Source organism: Lissotriton helveticus, chromosome 6 (assembly GCF_964261635.1).
Source record: "Lissotriton helveticus chromosome 6, aLisHel1.1, whole genome shotgun sequence".
Classification (NCBI taxonomy): Eukaryota; Metazoa; Chordata; class Amphibia; order Caudata; family Salamandridae; genus Lissotriton; species Lissotriton helveticus.
Window position 1 is genome coordinate 395,997,849 of NC_136067.1, and position 26,904 is coordinate 396,024,752.

Genomic DNA, 26,904 nt, shown 5'->3' on the forward strand with positions numbered 1-26,904 from the left:
GAGGCCCTGCGTCAGTTTTGCACTGCTGATGCGTCACTTTTTTTGACACATCGGCGGCATAAAACATGTGCCTTTTTGCGCCATATTTAAAAAGTGACGCATGTAGGTAGATGCGTCACTTTTTAAACCTCTGCGCCACAATATACCTCTGTCAGGTGTAATGTACACAGAGGGGGCATTCCCCTGCAAAAAGCCTCGTAATAGTGACGCAGTGAAATCTATGAGATTTCACTGCGTCACTTTTAGGACACTGTTACGTCAAAATCTTGCACCTGCCTCACAGCAGGCGTAAGACTGAGGAAAACGGTTTCACATGGGGCTTTCCCCATGTGAAAGGATGCATTGCTGGAGTTGCGTCATTTTTGTGACACACTCCAGCAATTCATCACTTTTGCGCTTACAGATACATCGGAAATACTGACTTATCTGTAAGTCCTAGAAACATGATGCGTCATACATTAAATATAATGCATCATTGGTGTCACAAGGAGTGCACAGTTAAAAGTGACGCATCGCTGTTTTCATAAATAACGCTCTCAGTGTGCTTCCTAATCTGAGGTAACACAGGTGACATGATTGTGAAAGCTTCAAATTATTTTATTTAATCATGCACACACTTTTTATTCTTTCTCAAAAATATAAAAGCTATTAATTTGCCCCAAAATCGATGTTTCAATAACATTTTAGAAACACAGTGCAGGTCCTATGTACAATCATTCCATTTCAGTACTGAAAAGTCACTATTTTACAAAATACATTTCCTATCTCTTGCAAACATTCCTACCAAGCATTACCCAAAAAATGAAATAAACCAACAGCAAACAAACTCAGTCTGCTTCCCAATCTGAGGTAAAACAGGTAACATGTTTGTAAAAGAATCAAATATTTTTATATAATTATGCACACACTATTTATTCCTTCTTAAAAATGTTGAAGCCATGGATTTGCACTAAAATCGTTTTTCAATTACCATTTTAGGAACAGAACACAGGTCCTATGTACAAGCATTCATTTTCACTACTGAAAGCCATTAATTTGCCCTAAAATCGTTTTTTATTTAATATTTTATGAATATAGCACAGATCCTATTTACAAGCATTCATTTTCACTACTAAAACCCATTGTTTTGCACTAAAATCATTTTTCAAATAACATTTTAGAAACACAGCACAGATCCTATATACAAGCATTCATTTTCACTACTGAAACCCATTGATTTGCTCTAAAATCGTTTTTCAATTACCATTTTAGGAACAGAACACAGGTCCTATGTACATGCATTCATTTTCACTACTGAAACCCATTCATTTACCCTAAAATTGATTTTTAAAATAACATTTTAGATACAGAGTGCAAGTCCTATGTACAACCATTCAACTTCACAACTGAAACATCACTATTTCACAAAATACAAATCCTCTATTTTACAAATATAGAAACCATGCATTTTCAAAAAGCATTACACAAACCAACAGCAAAGAAAATCAATGTGCTTCTTAATCTGAACTCTCTATCTAAATGAATCATAACTCACCTTTACAAATGCTTTAGGAGATTCAGAACAGTGTCAGATACACACACCAATATTTCTTTAGCAGAGCAAAAGGTATGTTCTCCAGGCACTGCAACCATTAATGGCACAGAAAACCTTTAATTCTACACACATTTTCCTCATGGTAACCAATCAAAACTCTTCCCTCTCTATTTTCAAATCAACACCCTTCCCCCCTCAGCCCTTTCTACCTGTTACCATAGCAACGCCCTCCTCACTGAGCTCCCTGGGTTAAAAGTTTATTCTACAATGTTGCAAATCAAATCAGCAAGCATGTTTGACCTCTCAATACACCAGGTTATCCACTGCAATCTTTCTTTGAATGACTTTTTCTTAACCATTCAAATTACTTATTTCACATAACAGAACCATGCACCCTAACTTTCAGTTTTCAACTATCTGAATCCACCAATCATTGCTTGTGATTGAAGAGCACTGAAACTCCACAGTTTTTTTTTGCAAACTCCTACTGTTCTAACTGCCATTTCATTCCTACACTTCATCTGACTGCACCAGAACCTCCTCTCACCATGTACTCTGTCTGGATTATTGGACATAGCTACATTCACTGGGCTCAAAGGTATGCAGTTACCAGAAATTTTCACAACCTTGATTTACCAAATGTGCACATAAAATGGATTGGCCAAAGAGGATTGAGATGTCATCAATTGATACCATTGGTGAAAACCTTTTACCATCTGCCACACCCTGACCTCATAATTTTGCACTGTGGTGGAAATGACCTAGGCACTTTGACTGGGGTAGGTCTGGAGATGCTTTTAAAGGACACCTTTGGGCAATTGATGACAATTTTTCCACAAACTGCCATGGTATATTCCAATATATGCCAAAGACAGAAATGGAACTGGTCCAACCAATTTTGTCCACAATTTGAGAAAGCACGGAAACATGTGAATAAATCTGTTTCTGCTTACATGAGAGACTATGGAATGTGTTCAATATACAACAACAACTTGCGTTACAACATGCAAGATATCTACAGAGCAGATGGTGTGCACTTCTCAGATGAGGGGAATAGAATATTCCTCCTGAATTTAAGACTGTGCATTGGTACCTACTTGTAGGTACCTAAATCAGCCACAGAACCCAAAAGCTCTTTTCAGGGCTGCGCTACCTCTTATCACTCTAAATGATTTTCTTTTTCTAACTTTTTTCACTATTTTTCACCAAAGTACGCTCCCCGGTACGCTTCCCGGTGCGCGTACCGGGCGCTCCCCCCGCGAATTTTTTTTTTTTTCCCGCCTATATGGGCCTCCTAAGACCCCCTCAGAAAACCTAGAGGGTCAGGGAGTGCCTTCCATGCCCCCTTATACCGATTCTTAATGTTGTTTGTCCTCCATTTTCTGTCTCAAATCTACCGAAACACAAAATGGAGGACTCCCGTAGCGCTGCCGGTACGCGTACCGGGGCGCGCACCGGGAAGCGCTCCCATAATTTTTAAAAGTTAATTTACATAAAAACCACTGGAGACACTTTCACCAAATATAGAATAGGCCATACTACATACCAGTCCCTACCATTTTTCCAAATTTGGTGGAATTCCATTGAGCCATTTGGCCTGTAGCCCTCTCTAAATATCCTGAGGTGAATTACTTGACAAAAACACATCTGAAGTGTTAGAATTTACAACCAATTAAAATGTTACTTTCATTTTCTACTATTATTTCATGACATTTGATTGGTTATGTACATGAATATATATAAAGAAAGAGAGGGAAACACAGCCATTTTGAATACTACTTCCTAAAGTACATCTCAAAAGGATTTTCACTGAGAACTTAAACTTCTTTTTCAAAGGTAAGATGTTATTTTGAAAACTGAAGTATGTTGTGCACTTTAAGTTAATTTGGAAAACATTTTCTGATAGTTATATACTATCCCTCTGTAATAGTTATAGATTGAGATAGGCTTCTCTGTTATAGTTATGGATGAAGTTAGGCTTGTCTTGTATAATTATGAATTTACTTAGGCTTTATGATATACACTTTTTATATTTCTACTTCCAGCCTGATACCATACACTGCCCAAAGATAACTTCACTGTTAAAAAATCAAAACTACCTGTCTGAACTTAAACCCAACAGTGCCCTATCTCTACTGATATATTTATTTTTTATGCAAATTACAGCAAGAAAATGGAAGGAGAGCAGAATATTTCCTTCAAAATTGTTCTGGAGAACAACGCTGAAAAAGTTGTGAAGACAATGATGACTTACATTTCATGGATGAATCACGGGACTATGAATTAGTTCAATGTGTAGAAGCAGTAGATTCGCTGATTGAAAATGAGGACATTTCCGACAATGTGTTGTTAGAAGTTCTGTTAAATTTGGAAAAAGAATCAGAAAAATAAATTTATATTTAATAACGAAAAATTGTTCGAGACATTATTCATTTTTATATGTAATTCATAAACTAGTACCAAATTGATTATAATGTAAATTCAGACTTATAGTATACTGTGCAACTTTTTTATGTTACATAGTAATTTTGCTCATAGTTACTTCCTTTCTTCCACTATATTATCTCCAATGTATATTTGACATCTCTTTTTCATCTCCTGCCTCCATGTTCTTTCTGCTTTCCTGACAGACTATGATATGGATTCCATATACCACAATAACTTCTGTAACTACATGCAAGATATCTACAGAGGAAACGGTGTACATTAAATTTAAGACTCAGCATTGGTACCTACATGTTGGTACTTAAAACACCCAAACAACACAACAACTCTATGCAGAGCTACCCTACCTCTAATCACTTTAAATTATTATTTTCCTATTTCACTGGGTTTTCCCCGTAGTACGCTCCCCGGTACGCTCCCCGGTGCGCATACCGGGCCCTCCCCCCGTGAAAATCGAAAAAAAAAATGTTTTGTCCCGCGGGACCCTTTTATTGCCCCAACATCAAACCTAGGGTGTCAGGGGGGGTGTACCCTGCCCCCTTTTGGTCATTTCCCCCTTTGTTTTTTGCCACCTCTTGTATCTCGATCCTACCGAGAAACAAGATGGCGGCCACTGCGGACTGTTTTGAATGTTTACAGATACCCGAGAGCCAATCAGCTTTCCGTGCGCAAGTCGCGTGGTGCGCCCGGATCGCTCCCCGGTGCGCGTACCGGGGCGCGGCTATAGATATATATTTTTTTTTAAACTCAAATTACTCAAAATCCTCTGGAGCACATATCTTGAGACATAGCAAAGGCACATCAGGCTACCAGTCCCTACAATTTTGCCAAGTTTGGTGAAAATCCATTCAGCTGTTCGAGCTGAAAGTGAGTTCGACCGCCCTATGGACATTAACATGGAAAACACGTTTTGGGACCCTCCTTTTATCTCGGCCCCCGCTTGACGAATGCCCCCCAAACTTTCAGGGAAGGAGCGGAGCGCCACGAGGCAAAGTTGAGGAAAGTTTCAGGCAGATTCCTCAACCGGCGCCAAAGTTATTCCCAATAGAATGTTGCGATTTCCCTATAGAAAACAATCCTAACTATAACTACCTATATATATATATATATATATATATATATAATTATTATTATTATTATATATATATTTACACTTTTTATTTTTGCTTATGTATATAGCGCAAACTCGACCCGAAGGTATTGGACCGCTTTACATGAGGACCATATTTACATTACACATTCAGGTACAGGGAGATTAAGTGATTTGCCCGGAATCACAGGATGCGGACCCGACCCCAAGGCTCGAACCCTGGTCTCCAGCACCAAAGTCAGCAGTCTAGTTGACGGACCACTTCCTCTCCCTGTATATATATATATATTAGCTTCCCTTCATGTGCCAAAAATTGCATCCTAAAGCTTTCATAACCCTGTATTACTACATCTACAACACTCCACTGAATGTACAACAAACATTCATATTCGCAGAAATGCGTCATGTCGACCATCTTTTATATGTGCAACTATAAATGAATATAGGGTCAGTGATGCCCCGTACCTTCCATGTTAGACATGTTGTGGGACTTTACAAAGATAATGACACATTTGCGTGTTATGTTTTGTTATGTTATTGGGTATCTTATAGAGCGCTCAGCTACTCGGACAGAGTGTCCCAGCGCTATACAGATCAGCCGAGAGGCATCCAGGGAGACACATGCAAACTATTGTCCGAATAACCAGGTCTTAAGCCCCTTCCTGAAAGACAACAGGTTGTCAAGTTTCCTAAGGGCCAAAGGAAGGTTATTCCAGAGTTGAGGGGCCAGCTGTCTATAATAACGACCTCCAATGCGTGCTCGTTTGGTTACAGGCACGATGGCCAGTGCTTGCTAAGCTGATCGGAGAGATCTGGAAGGAAAATAGAATAGTACTCTTTTCCTTAGATACTCGGCACCAATGCCATGTAGAGATTTGAAGGCCATGATCAGAGTTTTAAAGTGAATACGTTTCCGCAACGGAGTTTCGAAGAGCCTAAGTATGGGCTGTACGGCTAAGGCCATAAATGGCCCGTGCCGCCACATTCTGTACTGATTGGAGGCGGGTGAGGAGGTATTCCAGAAGTCCCTGGTATAGAACGTTGGCATAATCCAACCTGGAGCCAATCAGAGCCTGTACCGTTATCCTCCTGTGGCTGAGGGAAAGAAAGGAAAGAAATTTCCTAAGAGTTCATAGCAGACCAAAACACTGGCCAACTACATTAAGAATCTGGGGTTTGGGTAAGACCAGGGTGACAGCAGCACTACAACACGGACACCCGAATCAATAGATTTTTCATATAGTTCACGACGGAATCACGCCCATAGCTCAGGACTCATCGTTCACAGCCTCGCACAGCACTGCCATACGTCAGTCCAGCCCACTCCACTTACGCTTTCAGGAAACCACAAAAACGCTACGTACATGGCCCAGATTACCATTGTACTGATTTCTTACTTCCTGGTCTAGTTGTCAGAATGGCACACCCACACTCCCTCATGGCTGGTATACACCCACACTACACCCATCCAGTACACGTGACCCTACCAATAAAAAACACGGGGAGAGCGTGCTCTACGCCATTTCAGAGTTCCTCCCATCCCAAGCGCTGTGATGGCCCGTCCTAGTGGTTCGGACGGCACATGTAGGCCCAAACCACCGAGTAGGAGGACCCACCACTACGTGCGTGGCCTCTTTGGTCACTGAGTTAGTGGTATCGCAAGGCCTGAGCGGGTGAGCAACCTGCGATGATGATAGGAGCACAAGTATGTCCTTACCCATAGCAATATCAAGACTCAGCACCATATGTGAGACTTCTTGGTGGCAGAGCGGGACTGTATGATGTAGAACTTACCCTGTCTGCAAAAAAGGTGAGCAGTGAGGCCTGGGTGCACAGCGGAGCGAGTAGATGGGGTGCAGAAGACTGAATACAAAAAGGCGACACAGCGATTTAGGCCTACGTAGTCCTATATACCATATCTTATTGCATTTGTATTTTTTTTCCAATAGCAGAAACGTTTTTATAATCGGTCAAATGTCTGACCCTCGTGATGAACGAAACCATGTAAATCACTACGCACCACTTGCTTTCAAAACCAGATAAGAACATTACTATTATAGTAATTTTACAAAATTCGAAGCATATTAAACCAGTTGGAAGTGTACAAATAGTTGTTTTTTTAAATGCGGGAGGGAAGGTGTGTGAAAGGGTGATTCTACTCCACCTTAAGATAGTTACAATTACCACTCATAACATCTTTCTTTTACTATCTTTTAGATGTAAAGCTTCAGGGTGCATTATGTCCCGGGACGTGGTGAAAGAATCACCGGTGACTGAACGGTGAGCTGCAAATATTCTTTTCAGTCACTTCCTCACTCTTTGATAAAGAAATGACGCACAATATTAACTTCCTTTTTATCTTACAGGTTGTGTTTCACAAATTGGTGTCCCCCTCCCCCAACATCTCCAGAGCTCAACGTTCGAGGATTCTGCAATGATGCGTGGCAATTTTACAACATCTGAGAACACTGCTTCGACATGTTGTGCACCCTCTTTGAATCATGCCAATGGCACAAGGTAAGCAAAGATGCTTGTTTACGAAGTACCCAGAAGTCACCTGTGGGAGGAGAGAGTGGGTAGTGTGCAGCAGTTTGACTGTGTAGGAATGTACAATTACCTCTGGGCACTGGGAGTGGATAGGTTGCAACAGTCTGAAGGGCAGATTTACAATCCCTTTGCGCCACATTAGCGTCACTTTTAACATGGTAAACTGACGCAAAAGTGGCGCAAAGAACTTATAAATCTGCCCCTGAGTGAGCAAGAAGAAGCACTCGCCTCCGGAATCTGGGAGTCAATGGGATGCAACTGTCTGGGTACACAGTAATGAGAACTCACCGCTATGCAGTGGGAATGCATGGGTTATAGTACTTTGGGAGAAAAATATTGTACAAACACCTGCTTGCAGTGGAAGTTGATGAAATACAGTTTCCTAAGTGTACAAAGACATTAGACAAAAATATACTTGTGCAGTTGTATGTAGTATGCTACTACTAACTCCATACTATCTTTCAGATAACTAAACTGGAGGGTGCACTATGAACCGGCACGTGCTTCAACACACAACGAAGGCAAAACAGTGAGCTACAAAGATTTTCTCCAGTATTAACTGCTTCATCTATTACTTTCTCTCTCACACTTTTAATGTTGTTTTTTCTCTCTTTCTCTCTCACTCTCTCTCACATTGTTTCTCTTTCTCTTTTAAAGTTATGGACGCTGCTGTCCACTCTGGCGATAAAGAAATCAAGGCTGAATTTATTAGTCTCCAGTGTAGAACCAAAGCTGAGTTCAAGTTGTGAACTCTGTTGGTCACAGTGTTTACACAAGGTAAGCAAAGTGGCCTAGATACACAATGCCTCCGATTAAATGCATTCAAAATAAAAAATATTGTCCTGCATAATGACGTGATCTCTCACCTAATTCTATCTCATCTCTGAATCATTTTAAAGAACTGTTAACCCGTACTGTAAATCTGACGCAGTAGGCACTTCCTTACAGAAACCTCTTCAACGCGGGCCTATAAGAGAGGTGGAATGTATCAGGCACACTGCAGAAATGCGGCCAAGCGTTACCTTGATTTGTGATCTTTGACCTCATTCAGTCACATCGATCTAATTTTAAACACTTATTTTAATTTTTGTTTTGCAGGTTACCTACTCCCTTCTATTGGACTCCATCTCAAATTTTGTTTATTAAATTGTTATGTTAAAGTTATGTTTCTAGTTAATTATTGTTGTTTTAATAAACGTTAATAATAAAAAAAAGTATATACGTCTTTTTCTAACAACATTTCACTATTATTTAGTGTGATTATCATACTTACAATTAAAAATAGAAATGATGTTTATAACTAGAAGTATAATACTGAAGCTTAGGGGGTCATTACCATGTCGGGCGGATCGCCACCGCCATGGTGACGGTGGCGATCTGCCCGACAGAAATGCCCGTCCGCCACCCTTTTCCCCCCACCACATTACAATGGCCGGGGGAGCGCAGCGGAGGCAAACACCGCCCGCCACTTTTCCGCCCCGGTCGCCTTGCGGCCGGGGCGGAAAAGGGTTCATATGGTGGCGGTGTCTATCAGACACCGCCAGCCATATTTGGATGCTTGTAAATAGGTGCCTTTCTGCGGCGGCGATGCCGCCACGGAAAGGCAGGCGGTCTTTGCTTTGAGGTGAAGGCCGAGGTGGGGGTGCACAGGGGGGGTACCTATGGTACCCCCCTTCATTTGCATGTACAAAGCGGCAGGCACCGCGCGGTGCCTGCCACTTTGCATATGCAAATGCATAAAAGCATTTTTAGCATTGTGGCGGGCGGAGCAGAGTGCACCGCCCGCCACAATGCTTAAACTACAGGATGTGCCCGCCACTGTGGCGGGCACATCCTAATTCCCCACACAGGACCCCCGCCCTTTTGGCGGGCGGTCCCGTTCTCCGATAGGGCGGCGGGCGGACAATGTCCGCCTGTCATCCTAATGGGGCCCTTACTCTTTACAACTCTTTACCAAACTGTAAAGAGTTTTATCTATCATTAACGGTTCTTATGAAAAGTTTGAAAAACTCCAGCACAGTAACTGATTCGATTAGCAACATTATGTGGTGAACTTGTAACCTGTGTGCTCACTGAAGTGTTCCATGAACTGTTACTATGGTAACAGGCAGTAAGCAGTTTTGGGGGTAGGGTTGAAAGGCCGTGGCTGTACAGAAACCGTTATATTTACCCAAGATCATCTACATTACAGAGAGGAAAGCAAAGTAAAACAGAACACTTTGTAGCAGATTTACAAGCCCCTTGCTCCACTTTTGCGTCACTTTTCCCATGTTAAAAGTGATGCAATAGTGGTGCAGTAGATTTGTAAATCTGTCACTATGTACATTACGAGCAACAGAAGTACACAAGTCTTTGAATTCTTTATAGATCACAATTAGACAGAGTTGCTTCACGATTCACAATGCACTTCACTAAATACTTGGTGCCTGTTTAAATGAGAGACAGGATTGTCCACATCAAAAAACTTGGTGGCATATTTTCAAGGATGGCGTTAAAATTGTTGCCGCTTTAACGGCAGCAAATTACAACTAAAACTGCGATAATGGACTACAAAATCCTTTAGTATGTTACCGAAAGATTTTTCAACATTGCTGTTTGCTATGCAAGAGTGAGAACCGAGGCTCTCGCCCTAACATAGCAAAGTTGGAGGCATATTATCAAGGGAAACATTAACATGTTCTAGTGTAAACCTAGGCTTCTATTTGAATTCTCGCGAATTCTCAAAAGCCTATTATTAAGCTATTATTGCAACTTTAACAACACTTTCCTAACGCTAAAGTGACGAGAATTTTAACGTCCTTGTAAATATACCCCCAATATCGGGAGCAATACACCGATAATTTATGTTTGCAAGTGAAAAGCTTATTAATATAAGACTGTGGACTTAACATATCAATCCACCTCTCATAATAAACATGCTTAAGTCTACTTCAGAACAGATGTTAGGATCCGACATAAACCGCAATTAGCGAGAGTTTTGCTATCGGTTACAAATCTAAGGCTGCCTTGTAAATACAACACTGTTGTCATACCTCCCTCTTCCTTTTTATATTCTCATAGAAACACCTACCTTGCCACTGAGAACACCTACATTGCAACTCATTGGAGATACAAGCCGAGCCCTTAGCAAACCGGCTGCTAACATGCATAACGCATAACTACTAAATAGGGCAATATAATTTTCACTGCACTTGTTAATATGCCCTCAACCTTCCTATGACACAGCGGGAACCTCTACTCTACCCTGCCATAGCAAACAGCAGTGTCCCGGAGGTAGGCACCCCGACACACAGCAGGAGCTGCTCCTGGGAGGTGGTGTTCCCCATGGGCTTTTGACTGCTCCTGAATGGAGATCACGCGGCCCCCCTCTCAAAATATAAAAAGCCACGGAGGGTGGTAGTCTCTGGGTTTTGACGGACCTTTGAGCTCCCTCACTCATTTTTTTCTAGCTACAGGACCCCTCGGAACCCCCATCAAAATTAATATTTTAGACCCCGGGATATGGCCCTCCTAGGTAGCTAATTTTTAAACAAGCACAGGAGCCCCCGCTTCATTTATTTATATTACGGCAGATCCATGCATCCAACACACATTTCTCAGTTTTTTTTATTTAAAAAGAAAATACATTTAGGGCCTTAGGGGTCCTTGTGAGACCCCCTGAGCATGTCTAGAGGGTCAAAATATTTCTTATATTTCTTACCTGCCCCCTTTGTACATTTTGAACACTTGTTCCACAAATTTCTAGATTCTCGCTTCTACCGAGGCACAAAATGGCTGCCAACACTTCCTGATTTCGAATGTTGACAACCACTTGATAGCCAATTAGCATTCAGCGAAGTGATCGGGATGGTGTGCTTAGTGTGCGCGCATCCAACAAGGCCATAGATATATATGTACTTGTAATTTCCTCAGAAACTACTGAACGAATTTACGCCATTTAGGCAAAAGGCACAAGTCTAAACCGAGTACTACATCTTTGCCAAATTTGTTGTAATTCCGTTCAGCCATTCGGGCTGTAGCTGCAATGAACGGTTCCTACAGAAAATTGCATGGGGAAAACCTGTTTTGGTACCCCCCTTTTTTCTCTGCCCCCGCTTCAAATGCAACATTTTAGACCACAGGATATGAAATTCCAAGATAGCTAATTTTTCAACAAGCACAGGATCCCGCGCTTCGTTTTAATTTTTTGTTACGGAGAATACATGCACCCAGTGCACATTTATCTGAATTTAAAAAAAAGATATATATATATTTTTGAGGGCCTAGGGGTCCTTGCGGGACCCCCTCAGCATGTCTAGAGGGTCAAAATATTTCTTACCTGCCCACGTGATATATTTTGAACACTTGTTCCACTAATTTCAAGATCCTCGCTTCTACCGAGGCACAAAATGGCTGCCAACACTTCCTGGTTTCCAATGTTGACAACCACTTGACAGCCAATCAGCATTCAGTGCGTGATCGGGACGGTGCGCTTATAGTCTGCGCAAGGTGCGCGGATCCACCGAGGCCATAGATATATATGCACTTTTAATTGTCATTTTCTCAGGAACTACTTAACAAATTTACACCATGTAAGTAAAAGGCACGAGTCTGAAACAAGGACTACAACTTTGCCAAATTTGGTGTAACTCCGCGATGAACGGTACCTATGGAAAATTGCATGGGGAAAACACGTTTTGGGACCCCCCTTTTTTCTCAGCCCTGCTTCACGAATCACCCCAAGACTTTCAGGTTAGGATCGGAGCGCCCCACCAAGTTTGAGAATTTGGCGAAGATTCGTGAACCGGCGCCAAAGTTATTCTAAATAGAATGTTGCGGATTTCTTATGGAAAGTAGGTCCTAACTATAACTACCTACTGGCGGTATATATACACACACACGCACACACACACATACATATGTTTGTGTTTGTGTATATATATATACAGGGATCTGTTAACGTACTTTTGTCTGGATTCCGTACCTGCCCATGTAAGAGGAGGAGACAGGTTACACAAATTAAGGCGATTAGAGTCGCGTTATATAATTGACCTACAAAGCAAAATGCCAGAAGGATTGAACGTACATGAGGACTTGGCAGTCCATTTGATTTAATGAAATCCAACTAGGACTTTACTGATCAGTTGTATATAATGTAAATATTGCTTATTCTGTTTAAAATTGCTTCGCTTAGCTTTTCTTCACTCTTCTCAATATATTGCCTTTTGTAATTTGTATTGTCACTTGATCTAATTTGCATTAGAATCTGTTTTGGCCCATTCAGGGCGGGATAATGTATAATATGAACTTGTATCAAATGCACATAGCCCATCTGTGGGCATTATGAGAATGGCAATTTTTTGATTGATCAATTTAGATCTAGAATATGTATTGCCATCAATTTATTTGTGCATGCACAGTTGTACCCCGCTTGATTTACAGAGCGGTCTGCGACATGTAATATCTGTTGACCATTCCAAGATGGCGACCGGGTTCACCTCCAATGGTCCTATCTTTGTGTCATGCATTAGTATCACGTGATGACTTTAAATACATTGTGGCTTCGCGGCACTCCGTTGTTTTGAACACTGACGAAGGCCGAGTGCCGGAAGCGCGTTGTGGAAAAATAAACTTTAATCGTGTATTTACCCCCGAGTGCTGCTACCTGATTTCCGTAAATTGACGGTGAGGGTTTGTTGGAGCCGATATTGAGGTCGGGCGCACCCCCGACGAGCAGGCACCAGCCAAAGAGTGCGACAGGCAGGTGCAAGAGGAGCGTCTATATATATATATATATATATATATATATATATATATTACATACTGGCGGTCGCCAGTAGGTATATATAGTTAGGATTTTTTCTCTATGGGATTTTTGAAAATTCTATGTCTAATAACTTTGGCGTTTGTGGACGGAATTGGCTGAAATTTTCAAGAAAATGGAACATTTTGTTTCTGAGCAGCCCCTGAAAATTAGGGGGGGGTTCGTCAAGGGGGGGCCGAGAAAAAAGGGGGGTCCCAAAACGTGTTTTTAACATTGAGTTTTCCATAGGGCGGTTGGCCTCACTTTTAGCCCGAACGGCTGAATGGATTTGCACGAAAATTGGCAAAATTTTAGGGACTGGTAGCCCGATGTGCCTTTGCTAGGTCTCAATATATGTGCTCCAGTGGATTTAGAGAAATTAACGTTCAAAAAAAGATATATATCTGTAACAGCGGACCAGGCAGCGATCCAGTTCGCGTACTTTTCGCGTTACGGAGCTTTGTGAAGCGAAGCTGATTGGTTCTCCGGCGTCTGTAAACATTCCAAACAGTCCGTAGCGGCCGCCATCTTGTCTCTCGGTAGGATCGAGAGACAAGAGGAGGCCAAAGCGAAGGGGCAAATGACCGTAAGGGGGCATAGTAGATCCTCCCTGACCCCCTAGGTTTGATGTGGAGGTTTTAAAAGGGCCCCGCGGGGCAAAAAAAAAAAAAATTATAATAATCGAACAGCTGAATGGATTTGCACGAAACTTGGCAAAATTGTAGGGACTGGTAGCCCGATGTGCCTTTGCTAGGTCTCAATATATGTGCTCCAGTGGATTTTGAGAAATTAACGTTCAAAAAAAGATATATATCTGTAACAGCGGACCAGGCAGCGCTCCAGTTCGCGTACTTTTCGCGTTACGGAGCTTTGTGAAGCGAAGCTGATTGGTTCTCCGGCGTCTGTAAACATTCCAAACAGTCCGTAGCGGCCGCCATCTTGTCTCTCGGTAGGATCGAGAGACAAGAGGAGGCCAAAGCGAAGGGGCAAATGACCGTAAGGGGGCATAGTAGATCCTCCCTGACCCCCTAGGTTTGATGTGGAGGTTTTAAAAGGGCCCCGCGGGGCAAAAAAAATAAAAATAATAATAATCGAAGGGCTGAATGGATTTGCACGAAACTTGGCAAAATATTAGGGACTGGTAGCCCGATGTGCCTTTGCTAGGTCTCAATATATGTGCTCCAGTGGATTTTGGGAAATTAACGTTCAAAAAAACATATATATCTGTAACAACGCTCCGCTTCGCGTACTTTTCGCGTTACGGAGCTTTGCGAAGCTGATTGGTTCTACGGCGTCTGTAAACATTCCAAACAGTCCGTAGCGGCCGCCATCTTGTCTCTCGGTAGGATCGAGAGACAAGAGGAGGCCAAAGCGAAGGGGCAAATGACCATAAGGGGGCATAGTAGATCCTCCCTGACCTCTTAGGTTTGATGTACCATTTTGCCAAGTTTGGTGTAATTCCGTTCAGCCATTCAGGCTGTAGACGTATCTAAATGTCCTATGGAAAATTGCATGGGGAAAACACATTTGAAAGTGTTGAAATTTAGAACCAATTAAAATGTTACTTTGGTTTTGTATTTGTGTGTGATGAAAGTTAATTGGTTATGTATATATCTAAAATGAGAGGAAACCAGAGCCATTTTGTGATACTACTGTCTGAGGTACATTTGTGAGGAATTTTTGGTGCTCAATTTCTGGTGTTTGGTTTACACAGTACTAACACTTCTCCTACTTTTAAAAAGGTGAGTTGTTAATTTGTAAGGGGAACTATGTTGTACACTTTAAGATAATTTGAAAAATGTTTTCTGTTATTTATTTACAGTCCTTCTGTTATACTAAATACTTGATAAAGTTAGTTTTATATTATGTATTACTAAAAACGATAAATGAAAGTGATTATTTTTTTCTGCAATTTACAGCAAGCAATTTCAAAATAAAATGGCTCACAATGAAGAGACCGTGGCAATTTCTTTTGAATTATCCACTACATTTATTGAAATTGACAGCACCAATAATGAAGTATTCTCACAAGGAGGAGATGACTTGAATGATTTTTTGGATCAATCTCTTGATGGCGAATTTATCGAATGTTTGGAGACCATAGAGTTACAAGAATCATCATTGCAGACTTTTCATGAGGAGATTCCTGATGAGATGATTGAAGAGGAAATTCCTGATGAGGACATGTTACTAGTTCTTTCAAATTTTGAAAATTCAGAAGAATAAATTTATATTTAGAAATCAAAAATTGGTTGAGACATTATTCATTTTTATTTTTAAGGTTGTAGCGAAGTGATTGTAGTATAAAATGAGACTTATAGTATAGAGTGCAACATTTTTATGTTACATGGTAAGTTTACTCATATTTACTTCCCTTCTCCCACTATATTATCTCCAATGTGTATTTGACATCTCTTCTTCATCTCCGGCCTCCTTTCTCTCACTGTCTGTCTCTGATGCATCTTATCGCTGCCATTTTGTGTAATTATAGAAGAGAGTAAAATAAAATAGTTCGGAACGTGAAAAGGGGGCAAAGTAGAGTACCCCTCACCCCCTAGGCCTTCTCAGGCGGTCCCAAAAGGATCAGTTTCTGTTTTCCTGAGAGATTATGGTATGAGTTCCATATACCACAATAACTTGCATTACAACATGCAAGATATCTATCTCCTATTACCAACTTTTGGAGATATTCGCGCCAAGCGCGAATATCTCCAAAAACTAACACCTGCCCTGAGCAGTTCTTAGCCATGTTATCCAATGGGAGGTGGATAACATGGCTAAGAGCATTAGCTCGGTAATGCATGAATATCGCTGACTTTTTAGCGATATTCATGCATTGCGGCCGTTTTTTATCGCATTTGCGATAAACCTTGATAATAGCAAGGTTTATCTGCGATAATTTCTGACGATGCTTAGCGGTAAAAAATTTGTTGCTAAGCATCGTTAGCGATAAATATCGCTTAACTTTGGTAATATGCACCAACGTCTGTTAACGTTCGATTCGAAGGAAATGAGGAAGTGTTGAAAAACATTGTCTGCGCCATCTTGCCTTTTTTGAAATGCCACACTTTTGTCGTGCACGGCAGCCATTTTAGATGCCTTGACCAGACCCACTCTCTGCACGCTGTTGATCCGTAGTATGGCTCCCCACCCTCGCAAGCATCTTCCCCAGGCACTGGTCACCCCCGCTCTCTGTCTTATGCATCGGCAATAAACCTCCCCCCATCTGCGCTGCTCTTCCCTGAGAATCACACTCTATGCCCGCCCGACACCTCCCTTTCGCCCTATTCACTACCGCACCCTCTGACACTCCTCTTCCTCTGTGTCCGATTGTCCAGGCTATCAGCTAGCCCTGCAGATGTAGTTTATGGCCCCAGCTGTAAAGAATCACCCCTCTTCAAAGGAGTTATAGTAGATCAAGGCCCACACCCGATGAGATCCGTCAAACCACACGCGTTCCTACTATCTGAAAACCATCCTGTATTGTGATTGGGGAGGGGACCGAGCCTGAAGCGGAAGATTCCAGGGATGACTCTTTGTACATCAAAGTTTTTACAATTATGTGTCACATTAAAAATATATAGCACTCCAACAAAGTAGTAGGAATATAAAACTTTAATAACTTATAAATATATACAACAAAACAAAAACAGTAAAAACATTTAAACAATGAAGAGACCGTGGCAATTTCTTTTGAATTATCCACTACATTTAATGAAATTATCTCTTGATGGCGAATTTATCGAATGTTTGGAGACCATAGAGTTACAAGAATCATCATTGCAGAGTTTTCATGAGGAGATTCCTGATGAGATGATTGAAGAGGAAATTCCTGATGAGGACATGTTACTAGTTCTTTCAAATTATGAAAATTCAGAAGATGTTGCCTGGGGGTGGGTCGTCAGTAGCGGTCTGTTGTGCGAATAGTTCCAAGGCAGCAGAACGCGCTGAAATCTAGATGGCACGAAGGTGATGTCTAGTAAGTTGCCGCCCAGCAAATAACGGCGTGGGGCGCCGCGGGGGGGGGGAGGCAGTCCAAAGTTCCCTTAAAAGGGCAAAGGAAAGGATCGGTGGTTTGAACCATCAGTCAAAAAGGGGAGGGGGTGCAACAATTTTTCCTACCGGGTCACACCGTGCTTTCACCGGAACTGAGGTCTGCAGGATTCTAGTCATTCAAACTGAGGCTGGCGCCAGCATGGGAGCGCCGACGTCCCGCGGCTACAGGTTCGTCACTCCACGGGCGATCATGGCAGTCATTCCCCATCGGGGGTGTCTGCGGGGGTCGGGGACTCCCGCGGCTCCTCTAGAATCTTCAAGGTCGTGGAGGACTACGGTGGTGGAGTCAACCAGTGACCGGGCAATTTCTTTATGCTGGGCCCGCTCTTGCCAGGTCGACCGCCATTTTGAGAGTTCGGTAGCTACTGGCGATCGCGGGGTCAAATGAGCGGACGGACTCCACCCTGCCGGGCGAGACGTTGCAGCATCGCCACAGTGGAAGAACCCTTTTCCGGGTGCCTGGAGCGCTGAGGGTGCAGCTGGGAAGCCTCCACCTGGGGACGCGGGAGAGGCCTGTTCGCACCGTCTCTCCCACCCAGTGCACCCCACGGCGTCTCTCTTGACATTTGTTATGGCCGGACCAGGCGATGAGGACGAGGGGGGGGGGTCGGAGGCATGTGCAAGACATCCCCCCCCAGTGTTGTCGCAGCCATTATAAAAGAAAGAAGAAATGTCCCGTCCGTCTTTGGGCCGGACCTCCGGTGGATGGCGGCCGGACGCCCTTTGCTCTGGCCCCATGAACGGGTTCCTTGGCTCATCGGCTGCAGCCGGATCCCGTCGGCCCCAGCCCCCGGCCGTTGGTGGCCGGACCGGGAGAGAGAGTGGGGGGACAACCTGCAACTCTCAAGTGCCACCGCGGCCGGACTGGGAGAGAGAGGGGAGGGTCGAGGACATAGACATTCTCCCCCCTGCAACTCTCCAGTGTTGTCAATCCCCTGGCCGGGTCCCGCTGGCCTCGGCCTTTCCTCCGGCTACACCCTACGTGATGATCTTCTGCCGACAGTTGGCAGCAGGACCCGCCTTATATGTGTTGCTTCCGGCTGGGCGTAGCCGGAAACCTGTTGCACTTTGGAAGTTTCCAGAATGGGGCGGATGTCTGCTGACTTGTATCTTTCCCAGTTTGCCGTTATTTGGCCGTGGCAGGCGGTGGGACAGACACGTTTTGGGGCAGTGAGGGGCGATGAAGCCTCGTTGCCTTGTGGCCGTTGCAATGTCACACTTGGTTTCTCTTACTGTTTTCAGGTTTCTTATTACGGGCTTACTTCTAACGTTTCTTGTTTCTAGGACAATAATAGGTTTTATCATTACGTATTGTTATCGTTTCTTTGTTTGTTATTTAATAAAAAGTTCATTAGTGGCCTACTGATTTTCGTTTTCCTATTCCTTTCTTTCCAGGTTGTTTCATGCTAAAGTTTCTGTTAACAGGATACAGTGATCACTTCGTTATTATTGCATATGTCCTTTTCACTAGGGGTGCTCTCTGGTCGGTCCAGATGACCTATCTCTAGTAAATGGTCCGGGTGAAACAGGTGCATCAATCAGTGGGGAGTAGATAGGCATGACAGATTACAACAGGGGAGAAAGGTCCGCATTACCTACCCTTTCACTACTTGCAAAGATTTTCCTACGTTTATTTGCAAACAGGGAATACCTCCAAAAAGAACCAATTCCCAAACAGTCAATGTTCGGGCAAACAATCAATCAATGAGGAACGAAATAGGCACGACGTGTTAAAGGTTTGCGTTACCTACCCTTCACTATCTGCAAAGGGAGAGAGAATATTCCTATTCTTCCTCGTTTGCAGGCAGAGAAGATCCTTAAGAGAACCAACTTCGAACAATTCAATGCTCGATTCAAACAATCAACAAGGGGTACTGTGAACACAAATGAACGCCGCTTATGTACATACACATTGCTATTTTCAACAGGTTGTTCCTAATGTTTCTATTTTAGCGAGGTCAAAAAGAGATCCCATTAGTGGCCTACTGATTTTGCTCGATTCCTTTTGTTTTTTTACACGATTTTTCGCTATCTGCAAAGATATTGCGACTCTGTGCTTGTTTGTAAATAGAGAATGAACCAAAGAGAACAATCAATCAAATGGAGAGAGAAGCAGGCACGACGGATTACAACGGGGGCAAAGGCCTGCGTTAACTACCCTTCACTATCTGCAAAGAGAGAGTACTCCTAATAGAAATGAGGGGGGGGGGCAGCATTCAAAGCAGATCAGTGTGCATAAACACGAAAATGTTTTTACTTACCACGTACTTGACATTCGACAGCTTATGATATTTGCTATTAAAAAACCATTGAAATTCACTGAAAAAACCATAGGTTATAGACCATATATAGTTAGGAATTAGCATTTACAAAACCTTGAAAATTCACTGAAAAAACCATAGGTTATAGACCATATATCGTTAGGAATTAGCATTTAAAAAACCTTATTTTACTCACACAAAACCATTGAAATTCCATATATAGTTAGTTGCACTAACTATATATCGCGCACCCGCAATCCACTGCTGATGATGTCACATATTACATCATTCATGACATGGTCAGTGACATCACTGATGACATCACTGATGACATCTCAAATGACATCACTGATGACATCACTGATGACATCTCATTTGACATCAATGACCACATCACTGATGATATCATTCATGTGACAATACAATGCATCTCCTCACACTTTAATATAACCTCTGTTACACCCAGTGTTAAATACAGAGTATAATTTTTGAAACCATTGACACACCAATACTAGTTACTACATACGCACTCACTGATTCCTACGTCTACACACACATTCACTCATTCACCCATACAATCATTCATACATACAATCACTCATCTTTACAACACTATCATACACCTATACAGACACTCACACTCTGCCACTCATCCATGGAGTTACTCACACACCTAGTCAGTCCTGTAAAGAATCAATCACACTTCCATTTTCTATTTTTTCCATTTTCCATTTAAACATAGAGTACCTTACATTTTGAAACATATACTAACACATACTTACTCTCTTATACAATCATTGATACAAGTACACATTGATCTGCACAGAGTCACACATCTCCCAGCCAGCCACACACACACTCAGTCTCCCATACAAATACTTGGACAATCAATCAATAACCCATATAGTTACTCATATAGCTACTGATCAACACATGCAGCAGTTTACAGAACAACAGACATAATGATGCACAAATTAAGACAGTTTAGTCACTAACCCATGCACTCAGTGAGACACATTTAATCACTCACTCATACAGTCAGTCACGCACCTAAATCCTTCATCCAGACACTTATACATCTACTCATTCTTCAATATGTAAAACATATTTAAACTTTACAGAAACACACAGTCAATGGATGATGTCATCAGTGATGTCATCAGTGATGTCATTTGAGATGTCATCAGTGATGTCATCAGTGATGTCACTGACCATGTCATGAATGATGTAATATGTGACATCATCAGCAGTGGATTGCGGGTGCGCGATATATAGTTAGTGCAACTAACTATATATGGAATTTCAATGGTTTTGTGTGAGTAAAATAAGGTTTTTTAAATGCTAATTCCTAACTATATATGGTCTATAACCTATGGTTTTTTCAGTGAATATATATTACCTACTGGCGGTCGCCAGTAGGTATATATAGTTAGGATTTTTTCTCTATGGGTTTTTTGAAAATTCTATGTCTAATAACTTTGGCGTTTGTGGACGGAATTGGCTGAAATTTTCAGGAAAATGGCACATTTTGTTTCTGAGCAGCCCTTGAAAATTTGGGGGGGGTTCGTCCAGTGGGGGCCGAGAAAAAAGGGGGGTCCCAAAACATGTTTTTAACATTGAGTTTTCCATAGGGCGGTTGGCCTCACTTTTAGCCCGAACGGCTGAATGGATTTGCACGAAACTTGGCAAAATTGTAGGGACTGGTAGCCCGATGTGCCTTTTGTAGGTCTCAATATATGTGCTCCAGTGGATTTTGAGAAATTAACGTTTAAAAAAAGATATATATCTGTAAGCGCGGACCAGGCAGCGCTCTGGTTCGCGGACTTTTCGCGCAACGGAGCTTTGTGAAGCGAAGCTGATTGGTTCTCCGGCGTCTGTCAACATTCCAAACAGTCCGTAGCGGCCGCCATCTTGTCTCTCGGTAGGATCGAGAGACAAGAGGAGGTCAAAACAAAGGGGGAAATAACTATAAGGGGGCATAGTAGATCCTCGCTGACCCCCTAGGTTTGATGTGGAGGTTTTAAAAGGGCCCCGCGGGGCAAAAAAAAATAATAAAAATAATAATTGAACGGCTGAATGGATTTGCACGAAACTTGGCAAAATATTAGGGACTGGTAGCCCGATGTGCCTTTGCTAGGTCTCAATATATGTGCTCCAGTGGATTTTGAGAAATTAACGTTCAAAAAAAGATATATATCTGTAACAGCGCTCCGCTTCGCGTAACGGAGGTTTGCGAAGCTGATTGGTCATTCTGTCACTGGGCTATAGTTGGGCTACATCTGGCTGATATTTGGGCTACATTTGTTTTTTTGTGTGTCTGGCGGCCATCTTTGGGCTACATTGGGCTACATTGGACTTCATTGGGCTACATTCGGCTAATTAGCAAATAGCTCATCGCAAACTAGGAATGGTAAAGAATCGCTATTTATTCCTTAAAGTTCGCTATTTAGGAAATGCAAATAACTTTGATGATACATATGGCGGTTCATCTCTAACAAGATAAGAAGCATAGGGATACATTTATGATGACTGGCGCATCACCAGGGATGTGTTAGTCATTCTGTGCCGCTGTTCCGTCACCTATGGTGTGCTGCATTTACAATGCGGCGCATCATGGGGCAAAAACAGCACAGATGCGTGATGTATCTGTGCCGTAAAGGTGGCGCATTGCTGGAGTTGTATCGCAAGTGTGATGAAGCTCCAGCAAGGGTCGGGGGTGCCCCTGTCGCAGGGTTTCTGTTCTCACACAGAACTGTGGACAGAGGATTGGAACCTCGGCGAATGCATTGCTGGAGTTGTATCGCAAGTGTGATGAAGCTCCAGCAAGGGTCGGGGGTGCCCCTGTCGCAGGGTTTCTGTTCTCACACAGAACTGTGGACAGAGGATTGGAACCTCGGCGAATTAGGGTGTCCCAAAACTCACGTTAGTAATCAAAAACTATTTAGCAAGCAAGGTACAGTGTCACATTGGATATAACAAACTCTCAATGTTTAGACAATCCAGAATATGAACTTATAGTACCTCAGGATACGTGGAACTCATGAACAGTCGGTCGTTATAGATTTCTTAGAAACCAGAACATGGAGTTAAGAAGAACAGATGTGTATTTGAAATGTTTATTTACTAATGCCGTCTTCTCAGGCGTAGTACCTTAGATAATAAAAGTACACATATTATCAGTAGCAAAATTACCAGCATAGTTACTAGTACATAAAAAGTGAATGGTGATAGTATGTTAACATGCTGTAAATGAATAAGAGTTAGCAACACTTATAAGCAGCCGCGGGCCGTGGAGGGAGTTACGGTGAGGCAGGGAGGCGGGGAGGGGGAGAAGCAGGGTGGAGAATACAAGTACACATATTATCAGTAGCAAAATTACCAGCATAGTTACTAGTACATAAAAAGCGAATGGTGACAGTATGTTAACATGCTGTAAATGAATAAGAGTTAGCAACACTTATAAGCAGCCGCGGGCCGTGGAGGGAGTTACGGTGGGGCAGGGAGGCGGGGAGGGGGAGGGGCAAGGTAGAGAGGGCTCCACCCTGCTTCTCCCCCTCCCCGCCTCCCTGCCCCATCGTAACTCCCTCCACGGCCCGCGGCTGCTTATATCTCACCCTCCCTAATACACATATTATATTATTTGCTAAGAAGGTCTCTTTGTGTTGGTTTAGGGCGTGCCCATACTTTAGTGTCTTAGATTTGAAGGAATCACATCAGCATACACCAGCTCTCTCTTCATGTGAACCGCATCAACTGTTGTGTATGTGTGTTCGGCAAAGCAATATAAAACCCGCCTCATGCCCAGAATTGGCAGAAGTTGCACTTATGTTATGAGTATGAAGTCGTGGAGATCAGACCTCATAACAATTCTGTATCGTGTTGTTCTTGAAACTTTAGCACTCGCTGTACAGATATAGTTTAACAAGTAAAGCAGATAGTAGACCAATAACATATTATTCTCATGTAAACCACGATGAACTACTAGGTGGAAAGCTAAAGCAACAACTAAGTGTCGTGTGCAGAAGTTGCAAAAAAGGAAAAATGGCGTTTAAACCGGTAATGAGCCCATGCTAACTTAACACGGTGTAAAGATATCCAGGACCTAGATGACACCTCCTCATGATCCGGAAACGAACTGAATAAGATAATAGAAGTGCCATCTCATGAGAGCAGATTGCAAGTTTATATGTGGACGGTCCGCAAGGTAAAGCATTAAAAACTAGGAAAATTCAATGCTAAAGAAAAATAAAACAGCCAAGTACTTTATCGAGTCTTAAGCCAATAGGCAAGGTAAATAATAAAAACTTGACAAATAAGTCAATGAATTGTCAATGAAATGCTAGTACTCAGCATATCAAACATGAAAAAGGTCTATGACATAACTGTGTATGCAAAATAAGCTGCAACAGCCTCCAATAGGAAGTCACCGTCTTCATCCGAAAACAGTTCAGCCATCCAATTTAAAAGCGGAAAAGAACATACGTGCTCTCCCAGCACCGGATCCTCTATCACCATCAGAGGACAGCTCGGTGGGTTTTCAAGAAAGCTCTGTTCCAAGAAAGACTGTGCTGCCGCCAGTAAATTCCAGGGACCAAGTAGTCCATGCATCAATGCCACAGCCATAATCCTTTCGCCAGGACAAACCAACTCGTGAGTAATGATAGGAGTCATCAGCTGATTAAAGTCGACGTCAGGAGAAACCGGTCCGCAGAGACACAAATCAATGGCCCAATCGAAATCACAGGTCAGGCAGTGAAATACAGGCTGGACACAGGTGAAGTAGGAGAACCGAAAAGATAATCCATATGCCGTGCTTAATATCGCCAACGGCATTGTGCCATAATATTCTAGCATGCGATTGCGGAACAGTGTCAGCAGCTGCAGGGTCGGAGGTTGCATAGGAGGGACATCCATATTTAAAAATGTAAAAAAGCACAAGAGCGTCCGCTGGTAATGCAAGTAAAAATGCCAATCCACGAACCAGAGTGCAGAAAATACAATGAAAGGAAGCAGGGATGACTCCAAAGATTTTCTCAAATGAAGTCACGAGACCACTGGTAACAACTTTAAAAAAGTGTGCCAGGGATTTTGTGGAGGATGCGTTAAAGATAGTCGGAAACATGTTGCTGAAATTGAAAGGCAAACCTGTGTACGGGTGTTCGCTATGTGAAGTACGAAAGTTTCACGGGCCGAACTCAAGGCCACCTCTCTCTGAGACAAAAGAGCTCTTATTCTTGCCATGCCGTTGAAACGTGTCCCAAGGTTGGTATTTGTGGCCAGATTGAAAACTCCCTATGTTCATGTGTGGGAGGAAATAGAACATTTCTGCAGCAAATAACCCGTTCACTTACTGTTACGATAAAAGGAATACTTTTAATTAACTCAGAACAATCTTCATTATTGAGCATCAAATAACTACCATTTTCCAACAACTTGAACGTGGGGATGATAGCAGGAACTGGCGTGCCTTGCAACACGCAAGCCATATTTGGTCGGTGTTTGTTGCATGAATCGTGTAACTGTATGTGCCTACACATTAGTGAATGATCTGGCGTCTCAGTGCATTCCTCTCCATTCAGATAAACTTCTTGATCATCTTTGAAACATCTGTATGTGTATGGAAGCGACCAGACCTCATGAACAAAAGCACTACCTAAAGGTTCATAACGACCTATTGGTATATATTTCATACAATTTGAAAACTTATATAAAGCAAAAGGCAGCGTTATTAAACCGTGGATAAGGCATGTTGCCAAAAAACCCGCAATCCTCTGCTGATGATGTCACTGAGCATGTCATGAATGATGTAATATGTGACATCATCAGCAGTGGATTATGGGTAATGGTATCTCTAGTTTACTCCCCTATAGCTGTCTTTCTTTTAACATAAGTGTGTGTTTCCTTCCCTTATACTTACTGTTTTTGGTTCGCTTCCAGTTCGCGTACCAGCGAGCGAACTAGGAAGCGAACTAAGAGAAATAGAGGTTGGCACAGTTCCAAATATTGTACCAATTTTTTAATAACGGGGAGGTAGTTCTGAAAAGAACTTTTTTTTTTATTTTTCTGAACATTTTTTTACTGTTTTTGAATTTTTCGGAACAGTTTTATATTTTTTTGGGTTTTTCTTGGAGGGGGCAATGAAAACGATTCATTGTAAAGGGCTCAACAGGAGCAACAAAACAAAAAAAAGAAGTATTTATTATTTTGGGCGTTTCGGACAAACTTGCATATGATAGTCAATAGCTCTGTTGATCAGAGTGATGCTTTTTTCTCCGTAGGAAATGAATCCATCGCAAAATGCGCAGGTGTGTTTTACATCACCAAATCTCATTTGTATATTTGGCACCATCTCCCTGCCCTCTGGTCCCGTTACTTCCGGTACAACAGATCTTCTGGCCATAATAGGGAGATTATCTAGGTCGTTCCGAAACTGTGCAGCACTGTAGTTGTTAGGATGCCACCTAGTCATATGGCGATGCATTGTGTAGTTTCCGAAACTGTATTTTTTGTCGGTCCCTCTGGACAGTCTATCTTGACATATAAGGCAAGTTACGTATCTTGCATTTACTTTTTTCTGACCTTTGGGAATTTTAAAAAATTGCCAAATGAAGTTTTCTTTCCGGTGAGACGTCTTGGGCTGCTCAGGCAAAAACTGCCTCTCTTCGTGCTCGTCCTCCTGTTCCTCTTCTTCTTCTTCTTGTTGAATTACAACTTGAGCAGGTGGTCCACTCTTCCTTGGATGTGGTGGAGGTGGTGGGGAAGCACCAGCTGAAGCTACTAAAGAAGCCATTGCTCAGTGATCACAAAGGGTCTTTCTCTCACAATGATGAAAGTCAGAGTGAGGAAAGAAGGAGGGATTTTCATCATTTGGGAAAAACAAGAGTTCTCAACCAATCAAAAGTGTTCATTTTAGATTATATGACCTAGTCTTACATCATTAGGAAACCAAAAGTGAAATGAACCAATGAAAAGTGTTATTACCAAGTCACATGACTTGCTGTGTTTACGTTAAGCGCTTTGCAGGGCCTCCCGGTTTGCTTCCAGAAACCTGCGCTTTGCGACTCGCTTCGCGTACCAGTTCGCTAACGTAGCACATCATATGACGTATCACGCGACAACGTGAAACGTCATGCGGACGGGAGGCGTCACGATGTTGTTTTCTAACGCGGCACTTGCGGTAAAGAAACGT